Source organism: Humulus lupulus, chromosome 8, assembly GCF_963169125.1.
Source record: "Humulus lupulus chromosome 8, drHumLupu1.1, whole genome shotgun sequence".
Lineage (NCBI taxonomy): Eukaryota > Viridiplantae > Streptophyta > Magnoliopsida > Rosales > Cannabaceae > Humulus > Humulus lupulus.
Window position 1 is genome coordinate 5,994,257 of NC_084800.1, and position 13,214 is coordinate 6,007,470.

A 13,214-nucleotide genomic window follows, 5' to 3' on the forward strand; every position below is an offset into this window, starting at 1 on the left:
TTTAAGTACTCCAATTATTAGATATATATATATAAAAAGTGGTAGGTGATGTGCGTGGTGATGTTTAATCGTGATGAGCGTCCGTGTGTTTAGATGCTGGTCTGATCAATCCGTAATTGTCGTTGATTAGCTACATCATGAACAGATTTATATATATTTTTATATATATAAAACAAAGTTTTGCCTAGTCTTTTCTTGTCTACATTTGATCATTTATTGTCCCCTTAATTAGTGTTGTATATAGTGCCCCGGCCATTTATGTATAGTATATACGTAAGTCTTTATTAGTGAATGATTTATAATTATAATACTACAATATAACCAATCTAATTATTTGCACTAATAATCGAACTGAATATAATCTTGTAATATTTGGCACAGCACTTTTTATACATACACTACTACTTAAGTTTCAATTTTCAATCAATATGAGTATTATTATAATTAAAGTGATAAATAATATAGTTATTGTTAACTATATATATAAGGAAAATTTTATATTTTTACATAAGTTTTGCGCCTATGCATTTTATAGTACATATATGAAAGGTTAATTTGATAAATAGTAAATTGAATAAGAATAAGATTATTATTATACAACGAATAATATCTATGATATATATTCTAGATATACATGGTTTATCTTCAAAATTTAACAAATATAAGCTTTTCTTTTAGTGATATTTACATGCAGTAAAAGAATATTAAAAAGCTGTAGGTGAAGAGTTAATAAGATAAATCGGTAATTTGTACAAAGTTAAAACTATATATATATACATGTGTACATGTATTTATGTGAAATCTTATTATATATAGGAGCATCACTCTTGTTCTTACCTAATTAGCGTTTTCCGATTTCGGTATCCGGAGGAATTATATTTAAGTTTTTTTTATGACAACGTGCATGATAGTTATAATAGTTATTACACTAATTTTCAAGAAATTCTAAGTAATTTACAATGCCGAAATCAGAGTTTAAATAGTTTGTTTTCCACTTGTTTAAAAAAAATTAAGCACACGTGCAACTGATTGTTTGAATTCTGATTTCGTAACCTTAAATTTTTCAGAATTTTTGTAAAATTGACGTAATGTCTGTTATAACTATAATAAACATCCTCATGCAAAAAAAATAGGTTATAATTTCTCCAAATACCGAAAATTAAAAAATATTCATATGTACCTAAAAAATTCTTATATATTTTAATTGGTCAATATTGTAGTTGATATTGTGGAAACTAACCAGAGCTAATTAAATTAAAGCATATTTACAAGCAGAATTTGTTGGGTGCGGTTTTCATATTTAATTATTTAGAAAGAAAGAAAAAAATCATAGTTTAATAATAGAGCACCACATATATATATATATATGCACCTGGTAGCTTCTTTAGTCAATTATATATATATATATATTTTTAAATTAAGAGTCATTATTTGAAAAGCAGCACCAGATCATCATTGTGTATATCTCCCAATATCCAATAGTTGAGTGATCTTGTGATTGTGAATATTGATGCATTGTTATGACCTTGAATAATTTTGCTAGAGTCGAGGAGTCCAAGGGCGGATACATTGATAATATATATATATATATAATTGGATGAAGAGTGAAGACACAACCTTCTAAAGGTCGTTCAACAGCAGCCAATTAATGACATCTATCTAGAGTTGGCCGTATAAAAACCAGTACCAATGTTATTCCAAATAAATTTATCATCACCAGGTCCTGGTTGAAGACTTCACTAAAGAAAGAGACAACATTTGCTGGATTAAAACGGTTAAAATTTGCTGGATTTAACAATTTAAAAGGGACAACATAAAAAGATGATTGACTAAAGAAACTTATGCAGAAATAAAAGTAGAACGAATTGAAGTTACTGAATAAATTTTCTGGTTTGAGTTGCAGACTTAGTCATTTTCTTAAAGACATTTCGTAGCTTAACTCATTCTCACATTTGACCTGGATAAAAATGTTGGCAGATTGTCATTGAATATGTGAGTTCCAAGTCATTTTTTTTTAGAAAGTTGCCTAGTGAAGTTGCCCAATAGTGGCAACGATGCCAATTTTTTTTATTATTTTATTCTTTATTTTTTTAATGAATAATGAGGTCATTTGGGCAGCTTTTTATATTTTTTATTGTTTCAAATTGATAGGTGGGGTTGTTTAAAAAAAATGAGACGTGGGGTAATTTGGAGATTCCCTTAGCCCACAAAATACACTTTTCTATTTAATGATTATTTTTAAATAATTAGAAAAAACAAAAAAAATACTAACAGAAACAATAATTAAGAAATCTAAATATGTGGCTATTTCGAATAATTGCTTCACAGGCAACGAAATTCTATAATTAAATCTTCTTTGGTGGATAAGAGTGACAAATGCTTGTGACCCATATTTTTAAAGAAAACCGACCAAATGGGGGAGAACAAGAAAGTAACAACGACAGTTACAATCTTGTCGATAGAAAGAAGAACGAAGTAACTAAATATATAAAGTTTAACAAGAAGAAGAAACACAAGCCCAAAACATCTTCCATATGTGCAAAAAGAAAATGATAACCCATACTGAATTTAAGTGGTGATAAAATTTAAAGATAAAGGAAATTAACCTTCACTGAACCTAGTTTTAATCATTGATGGTGTTTTCAATAAAACGTTTTAATTCAAATAAATATTTGAGTAAAAATGTAAGAATATTGTATTTGATAAAACACACATATATAACACAATCAATACAAAAATTACAATAACGAAAGAATTTAGAGAAGAAGAGAGAATAAAAGACTTGTTTCAGTGGTATATTGTGCTCGGCCAAAGTTGTAAATTTATTTAAAGAGAGACTCCTGGTCTCATTGGAATTGCATTAGTGAAGAGTGTACGAGAAGATTTATCGGTGTCGTTTACCAATTATTATTATCATTAGAATAATTTTTTTTTACAAAAGAACAAATTTCATATGGAAGAAATAGGAATGAGAGACCATTTACGATATTATTTATTTAGAAAAACGATGTCAGGTCAAACACGAATGAATAAAAAAAAACAGGAAAAACGACATTTTTTGGGAAAGGACATAATTCTACAAAACGACATCAGTTGATAAAAATGACATATTTTTTAAACGACTTAATATTATAAAAAAGAGGAAATTACATATTTTATCAGTTTTTTTGAACAAGTTTACAAAAATATGGTTTTTTCTCAAAAGAACATATTTTATGGCTTTTTTTTTTAAATTTCAATTTTATGGATTTAGTTCCTCATGTTTTTGTATAAAAATTAGTTTATACCATAGTTTTGCCTTTAACTAAGTTTATTTAAATTAGGAGATTATTTTAGTCATCTAAGTATTTTTTATTTGGTTATTTTTTTATTAGTTTCATTATACAATATTGACTTAGTGTAGCGTCCAAAATTTCCTAATAAAGCTTAGGACCTTGATTAGGGGGTCAGGATGACAAATTATAGAATTATGTGATTATATGATATATATATATGTGCATCATTATGTGATTATGTGAGTCATAGTATAATAGGACTTGATATGCATGTTTAGGTGTATTAAATATGCATGTGGACCCATTTCTGTTTAAAATGACAATTTTTTTAATTTGGCCCGTCATGGGTATATTTGGCATATATGTGGTATGTGTGTGGTACTATATTACTATATGGATATGTTGGGGTTACTTCGCACAAGATGATCCTAGGGAGCAAGCTAGTGGGAAAAGTCACAACGGGACCCATACTTGACTCGGAGTGAGTCAAGGGGTATATTGGGTATTAAGCACATTACTGGGATATTGGGTAATGTGAATTATTATTTGATGATATATTAGGAGTTAGTGAGATCAGGGGGGAAATTTTGAGAATTTTGACTATTTTGCCCTCGATGACGTTTTTCGGACCTTGAGCATTAGGATTTGCTTGAGGCTACTTAAGCTCGAAGTAACCTATCAAAAATATAAAAGAACGTTCAAAACGTTCTCTTTCTCTCTCTCTCCCGTTCTCTTTATGACACCGTTTGCATTTTCAAAGGAAACTCGAGTTTTAGGACTCGGATTCAGGCAAGGATAAATGCATAACGATTCTAGAGAATATTAGAAGCTTATTAGCCGGAGGATATAGTTAGGAAACGACTCAATCAGAGGTAATCCATTTTTAAGTTTTAAGTTTTCAAGTTTTTAAGCTTTGATTGGATTTTATGTTTTGATGAGTTTTTTTATGGTTTGAGATTTGAGTTTTGATGGCTTTGGGCCATTGAGATGTTTGGGAACTTTGTTTTTGGGATTTGGATATGTTTGGATAGGGTTTTGGAGGATTTTAAACGGGAGAAAACATAGGAAATGCATGAGTTCGAGGTTAGGTCGCGACCTTGTTCTAGCTAGTTGCGACCTGGGTGAACCCAGAACCAGGAGGGCTCTGCTTAAGGGGCGCGCCGCGACTCTACAGGGCCAAGTCGCGGCCCACACCCTGAAGCCCAGGTAGAGGGCTCTCTGTCAGGGAGGCGCGCCGTGACCCCCAGGGTCAAGCCGCGACTCGCCCGTGCAGTTTTGCCCATGTTTGGGTTTTAGTCGTGGGAACTTAACTCTAAAGGCTCGCGATCAATCCTACTACCCAATTTGGTAGGATTCGACGTCCCGGAGGCTGGGATTTGGTCTAAAAGTATTTATGTACTCATTTTTTTATGGGATTCTATATTATGGTTGTGACTAGGTTGTCACTAGGGGATTGGAAACGGGATCGTACTTGAGGGTCGTATATTGGTAACTTGTGCTTGGACCAAAGGTAAGAAAACCGCACCCAGTATGAGATGCATGTGATACATGTGGTTATGGCATGATATGAATGTTGAATATGGAATTGATCAGAGCTTGAGTCTCTTAATTGTGCATGATTATGATTATGCTTGTGATTATTGATTAAGCATGTTGAATGCCTTATATTTGAATTTTGACATATGATATATGTCTGTTCGCATTACCTCATTGAGGAAGCACTGACTTATTAGTTAAGAAACGAAAATGGTGTTTAGTACTGGTCATGAAGCTCTGACTTATCAGTCATGATCGGCAATAGTACTGAGCACTGGTCATATGGAATTGACTTTTGAGTCAAGAGCGGCATTCGCATTTTTAACGCATGCCGAAATGATTAGATCTAATCAACATGAGCATTAAATTCTTGACTGACCTATTGGTCGAAGAAAACTAAAGTAATTGGTTAGTCTAAGGCTAGTTACTCAGAGCCAAGGCTAAAAGGCTGAGGTGACTAGAATGTCACATGGCTTAGGGCGCAGAACCCCAAAATTGCTCGATGGTGATTTGATGCAATTCTTGTAAGAGACATAATGTTTCACTCGGGTGTCCGTTTGGGGTAATTTTTTTTATTTTCGGTATTTTTTTGAGATCTACACATTTTAGATGTTCACATACACATTTTCAAAGTTTATAACTTGAAAACATTCCAAAACATATCTTGAACATAAGGTATGTTTTGCATTTTGCATTAATTTCAAGATTTACATTTCCCAAATGTGTAGATCTTGAAAAAATATCCAAAAAAAAAATCACCCCAAACGGACACCCAAGTGAAATTACGTATCTTGCAAGAATCGCATCGAACACCATAGAACTACCATTGAACCTCCATCAAACCACCATTGAGAAACATCGATTTTTTCATGAAAATCTTGATTTTGAAGGCTCCATCGACCTGACATCGAGCACCATTGAACCATGTCGATTTTCTGCAGATTTCAAAGTTTCAGATCTGAAGAAAAAAAAAACCCAAAAATTATGCCCAAATCTATTCGAAATGTAGTATTTTAGTGTCCTAACTGAGGAATACTTACCGTTACATTGAGTTCTATTATATTTTACCTTACCCATGTATTTTTTTTTTCTAGTGAGGGAGTTGAGAGGAATGGGTTGAGGGAGAGAGAGAGGGAAAAGAGAAGAGGGAGTGGATGGGAAAAATTATGAGATGAGTATTTTGGGTATTGTCAAAAGAATTGACATTTTTTTTAAATGATTTAAATGCCTAGCATTTTATTTTTTTTGACTTAGAATCCCTCATTAAGCATAAAACTCAAATTTCCCTTTGTTAAATGTGTACGCCCTGATTAGCAAGCTGAGCTGTGGCCTAATCATGATTACCTCATGGGTATCCGAAACTGGAGCTGCCGTCGTAAATTCGTACCTCCTTAGCTCGAGGTAATCTAAGGAGTCGCCTCTGGTTGCTTAATGACAGAGTCCGGGCTCTGAAGACCGAAGGTCGGGTTAGGCATCCAGCCCGTAGTACGAGCTATGGGTGAAGGCTCTGACCCTTTATAAAGTCAGCCACGCAAGGTAAACGTGCATATATCAGACATCACGTGTCTGATATGTCCCTAACTTCTCGGACACCCAGCAGGAACGTGCGTATTCAGACACCCACGATTGGGTTGGGCCGTGCGGCCCATTATCTCCTTACCAATTGATTTGACCACACTTATGTGTCAGGTTTAGGAATTAATCATGAATGTCACAGAGTTGATATGATAGGTAAGAAGGTCACGGGATGACCTTCTTACCAACTCCTAGGTGCCTTCTCCTATAAATATGGAGACCCTGGGAGTTAAAAAGGGTTGGATTCTCTATTGTAAAGAAAGGCCCTGTAATCAAATATCCAGTATAGAGCAATAATACTGACTAGTGGAGTAGAATGATTTTAACCTTTGAACCACTCAAAAAACGTGTCTTGTGTCACCTCTTTCCTTTTCTAAGATCTTATATCTGTTTCGGTTCACATTTAGCACTAATCCTTTTCTCTTCATTTCTTAATTATCTGTTGGCGAAGAACCGCGTCAACAGTTTGGTGCTTTCGTTGAGAGCAAAATTCGATTAGTGCTGTTGCAAACATCCAACTATGGTGACAACTCGATCCAGGCACGGTAATGAGGTAGGGCAACATGATGGGCAGGAGGCTCATCATACTGCCATCCCTGGCGAATGAGGTCCTGAAGTCCAGCAGCGGCCCGGAAAACAGCCGGCAGGCCAAGATGATACTGGTAGTTCGGTGCCTCGACCGCCTAATCCAAACCCGTGTTATTACACGGCGGTGGAGATGGAGAACGCTCAGCTGAGGAGTCAGTTAGCAACAGCTAGCCAACAAATCAAGGATATTCTGACCCGACTACCCCCTCTCACAACCGACGCTAACGTCGGAGAGAGGCAAGGTGAGGCTTCTAAGTCTCGCCGGGGTAATCGGTCCAGGCGTAGCCGCTCAAACAGACTTCTGACGCCTAACTCCATCCCTTCATCACACCATCGAGAGGCAGATTCCAGAGGAATGACTAGAGCCAAACAACAGCAATACAGCCGTTCGGTCAGGATGTCGACTCCTAGCTCCCAACCATCCTCGAGGGCGCCCATAAGAGATACGTGAACGAACTAAAGGCTCATAACGGAGTGGAGTTCGTTCCGAGACAGCGTCAGTCAAAGCAACAGCGATTGGAAAGGCAACCAATCATTTTTACGGAGGAAGATGCGGGCGATGTCCAGTTCCCTCACAATGATCCTCTGGTCGTAGCAGTCCAGCTCGCCAACCGGAAGGTGAGGAGGGTGCTGATAGACAATGGGAGTTCGGTGAACCTCCTATTCCGATCCACCTTAGAGAAGATGGGTTTGACTGTCGCCGAGCTGAAGGCAACCTCCATGATGTTGTATGGTTTTTCGGGAGAAGGATCAGCAGCGATTAGGACGATCGAGTTAGTGATCACCCTAGGTGAAGGGTCTCGGACAGTCTCCAAACTCCTCGAGTTCGTGGTCATTGACTGCTCCGCTGCCTACAACGCCATTTTAGTCCGACCTACGCTCATAGCCTTCGAGGCCGTCACGTCCATTCGCCACCTCGCAATGAAATTCCCTACTTCAACGGGAATCTGCACTGTCCATGGCGATTAGCTCACTGCCAGGGAATGCTACAGCATTTCCATGAAGGGAAAGTCTAAACTCGGGCAGCTGGCAATGGCTATTCAAGGTGAAGAGGAATCTCGGGAACCCTTAGCGGATCCTGAGATTGAAAAACCTCAAAACGCCGAGGGGAAAAATGTCGTCTTAAGTGAGGATATTGACCCCCGAATAGGCGAGGACAGATCTGAGCTCCAGGCAATAGAGGAGCTCGAGGGAGTGAACATTGATCCGCAGAATCCATCCCGGATGGTCAAGCTCGGGAAAAACCTATGTAGCAAGAGGAAGGCGGAGCTGACCAAGTTTTTGCGAGACAACCTGGACGTGTTTGCCTGGTCCCACGAGGACATGGTAGGAATCAGTCCCACTGTCATCATGCATACACTGCATCTAGATAAAAGCGTTCCTGCCAAGTCCCAGAAGCAAAGGCGTTTAGGAACAACTCGAGCTGAAGCCCTAAAGGAAGAGGTAGCCCGACTCGAGAAATGCAGCTTTATCCGTGAAGCCAAGTTTCTAATATGGGTCGCCAACCCCGTGCTAGTCCCGAAGCCTAATGGGAAATGGCGGACCTGCATCGATTTCTCCGACCTGAATAAAGCCTGCCCCAAGGACTGCTTCCCATTGCCCAGAATCGACCAGTTGGTTGATGCCACGGCAGAGCACGAGCTCATGTCCTTTATGGACGCGTACTCGGGCTACAATCAGATCGCGATTAATCCGGCGGACCAGGAGCACACCAGCTTCATGACCCCAACTAACGTCTATTGTTACAAGGTCATGCCGTTCGGTTTGAAGAACGCCGGAGCTACCTACCAAAGGCTAGTAAATAGGATGTTCGCAGACCATATCAGAAAAAACATGGAAGTGTACGTTGATGACATGCTAGTCAAGTCAAAGATTGCCGATAACCATGTTTCCGACCTGGAAGAATGTTTTAAGATAGTACGGGAATATGGCATGAGGCTAAATCCACAGAAATGCACTTTCGGAGTCGCGTCAGGGAAGTTCCTGGGGTTCATAGTCAATACCCGAGGAATCGAGGCAAACCCCGACAAGATCAGGTCACTGCTCGAACTTCCTTCGCCCAGGTCGCGAAAAGATGTCCAAGGCCTGACCGGAAGAGTGGCAGCCCTCAACCGGTTTATTTCCAAGTCCACCGATAAGTGTTTGCCATTCTACAACCTGCTCCGAGGAAACAAGAAGTTTGAATGGACAGTAGAATGCGAAAGCTCGTTCCTCGACCTGAAGGCACATCTGGCCGAGCCGCCCATACTGTCCAAGCCCAAGGCAGGAGAGCCTCTTTTTCTCTACGTGGCAGTCACTGAGGACGCGGCAAGTGCCGTTCTGGTTCGAGAAGAGGACCAAATTCAGAAGCCGGTCTACTACGTTAGCAAAAGACTTCTTGGAGCTGAGTCCCGATACCCGTTGATGCTGAAATTGGCGTTCTGCCTCATCACGGCCTCTCGAAAGCTCAGGTCGTACTTCCAGTCCCACTCGATTCACGTCATGACCAATCAACCTTTAAGGCAGGTTTTGCAAAAACCTGAAGCATTGGGATGTTTGTTAAAGTGGGCCATCGAGCTTAGTCAGTTCGAGATTCTGTACACTCCGCGAACTTCCATAAAAAGTCAGGCCCTGGCCGATTTCATGGAAGAATGCACGGGATTCCAGGAGGACCTCGCAAAAAACTCACCCCAAAACAGCTCGCCCCTGGCTTCGTGGAGAATCTTTGTGGATGGTTCATCCAACGAGAACGGCTCCGGAGCTGGAATCATTCTGATATCCACTGAGGGACATAGATTCCACTCGGCGCTAAGATTCGGATTCAAAGCCTCCAACAACGAGGCCGAATACGAAGCTTTGCTAGCAGGACTGAGGATAGCCCAGGAGTTAAAGGCGAGCTCCGTCCAGTGCTTCAGTGACTCCCAGCTCGTGGTCAACCAGGTTCTAGGCGAATATCAAGCACGGGGACCCAAGATGGTCGTCTATCTGGCGAAGGTAAAAGTTGAGCTGTCCGCGTTTGAGCGAGGCTCGATCGAACGGATACCTCGAGAGCAGAACGCTAACGCAGACGCTCTTGCCAAGCTCGCCACCTCTGGAGAAACGGAGACCTTGGGGCTAGTACCAGTCGAATTCCTGGAGAAACCAAGCATAGAAGATGTCAGGACGGAGGTCGAGATGATCGATGCCAGGCCGACCTGGATGACCCCCATCCTTGAATACCTCGCCGAGGGCAAGCTACCTGAAGGATGTAACGATGCACGGCAAGTCCTGTACCAAGCTCCTAGATATACGATAGTCGATGGGGTGTTGTACCGACGTGGGCACTCCCTACCTCTCCTCAGGTGTGTCCTTCCAGGCGAAACAAAGTCCATCCTGCAGGAAGTGCACGAAGGATTTTGCGGAGACCACACTGGGGGGCAAAGCTTGGCCTTAAAGGTCCTGAGGCAAGGATATTACTGGCCAACTATGTCCAAAGACTCGATCTCGTACGTGAAGAAGTGCGACAAATGCCAGTGGTTCTCTGCAGTTGCCCGAGCTCCTCCAGTCGAGCTGAAGATGATCTCGTCCCCATGGCCGTTTGCAGTTTGGGGGATAGACTTGGTTGGCGCCCTCCCCACTGGAAAAGGCGGGGTCTGTTACGCCGTGGTACCCATCGACTACTTCACAAAGTGGGTTGAGGCAGAACCTTTGGTACCAAATAACGTCCAAAAAAGTGCTTGACTTCGTGGTTAAGAGCATTATCTGCCGATTCGGCCTACCTAAGGAGATCGTCTCCGACAACGGCACTCAGTTCGACAGCGACCTGTTCACCGAGTTTTGTGAAAGATATGGAATTGTGAAAAGTTTATCCTCCGTGGCCTATCCTCAGGCGAACGGCCAGGTCGAAGCTGTCAACAAGACCCTAAAGGCGAGCCTCAAGAAGAGATTAGACGAAGCAAAGGGGGTCTGGCCAGAACAGCTCCCCCAGGTCCTATGGGCATACCGGACCTCACATCGGACTCCTACGAGTCATACTCCCTTTTCCCTAACCTTTGGGAGTGAGGCAGTCCTCCCCGTGGAAGTTAAGGTGCTTTTGCATAGAGTCCAATCTTACGACCAAGATCGAAACCACGAGCTCCTTTGCAATTCCCTCGATCTAGTTGATGAAAGGCGAGAGGATTCGCAACTCCAGCTCGCCCATTATCAGCAGAAAATCACTGGCTACTTCAACACCAAGGTCAAAAAGCGCGCCTTTAGCGTTGGCGACCTGGTCCTAAGGAGAGTTTTCCTGGCCGGGAAAGATCCCAAAGATGGAGTTTTGGGACCAAACTGGGAAGGACCATACCAGGTCATCGAAATCGTTAAGGAGGGAACTTATAAGTTAGCCCGACTTAATGGAGGGGCGGTCCCGCGCACTTGGAACGCCATCCACTTAAAGAAATATTATCAGTAATTCACTTGTAAAGCTTGGAAGGCCACTTTTTATGTATTAATGAGAATCAATTTTTATGTATGTTTGCAAGTGTAATCTAAAGTAACCACGAAAGACCATTTCCCAGTTACTTGGGGGGCATATGGTACCTGGATATAACTAGGTCTCCTTAATGACTTAGAAGTTGATTCATATCGATTGACTGTTGTTTTTTTTTTTTTTTTTTAAAAAACACGAGATATTGATAAGGATTAACGCTAACTAAGTCCTATCCTGGTCTTAACCGGGTCATAAAACTTAAAAGTTGATTTAAATCTATTGATCGCTGTTCTTCTTAAAGAGCTCGAGATATGGATAAAAGTTAACGCGAACTAAGTTTTCAAATTAAGTTCCTGGTCTTAACCAGGTCATAAAACTTAGAAGTGGATTTAAATCTATTGATCGCTGTTCTTCTTAAAGAGCTTGAGATATGGATAAAAGTTAACGCGAACTAAGTTTTCAAATTAAGTTCATGGTCTTAACCGGGTCATAAAACTTAGAAGTTGATTTAAATCTATTTGATCGTTGTTCTTCTTAAAGAGCTCGAGATATAGATAAAAGTTAACGTGAACTAAGTTTTCAAATTAAGTTCCTGGTCCTAACCGGGTCGGAAAATTTAGAAGTTGGTTTAAGTCTATGGATCGTTGTTCTCCCTAAAGAGCTCGAGATATGGAAAAAGATTAGCATAAACTAAGTTTTTCAAGAAATTGTAGCCGAAGTGCGTAAAGGCAAAAAAGAGATGATCAATTAAAAGCGTTAAAGCAAATTGTCTCGAGGTGAAAGCACCTCATGCAAAGGTTACATAAAATATATTTAAAAAATATTGGGGGGCACAAGAAAAGAAACGCCCTAAGCTCCGCCAGGTGGGCCCTTGGAGGTAGCCGTCTCGCCTCGCTCAGCTATGCCAGAACCATCACCGGTTTCCGAGGGCGCCTCTTTATCAAGACGAGCTTGGAACTTAACCAGCAGGCACCCCCAGAGGCTCGCTGACATGAAGGAGAAGTCCGCATCTGGATTAAAGGCCCAGCAGTGGTAGAACAGATCTTCCATGGACTTTTCCGAAGTTGTCCGCTCGGCCTCTAGGGCAACCTGGGCGGCCTGGACCTCAGTCTTCGCGGCGTCTAGGTCCGTCCTCGAGGTGGCAAGGGAGGTCTCGAGCTCTTGGACCTTCAAACGAGTTTTCTCCAGTTCGACCTGAGAGGCCGCCAGGGCATCCTTGGCCGCCTGCAGGGTAGTCTGATGCTCGTCCCTCATGTCCCCGAGCTGAGTTTTGGTCCTGATCATGCTCCGGTGTAGGGCGACAACGCTCTGCGAAGATGGAAAGACGACTGCCTTACAAAAAAAAATAATAAAAACAGGGCAAAATATAACAATGTAAAAAAAAAAAAACCCACAAAAAGGTTAAGGTTAGCTTACCGTCATGGCCATGCCTAGGGAAGACTCCAACACGCCCACCGGGCTCATTGTCTCGATGGCCCGGAGCTCCTTCTCGGTGAACTTGTATATGTGGCTGACGGCGTAGTTCTCCGACTCATACACCGTTCCTCGAAAGGCCTCGGGGATCTTCTCCAGGTCTTGGGGATTGACTGGGATGCGTACATCGGAGGGTACGATGGCTGATGTCCCGACCTCCGTTCCCGCATCCCAGGGCAGCGAGTGGAGCTGGTGGAGTTGGTGGAGGCATATTGCTTCCCCCTGCAGCAGGAAGGACCGCTCCCGCGACCTGTGCAGCTGGGGTTTGATCCTTCTCCTTCGCAAGAGACTTGGTGGAGGCCCCGGCGGCGTTCTTAGACGTCCAGAGCCTTTTCGCT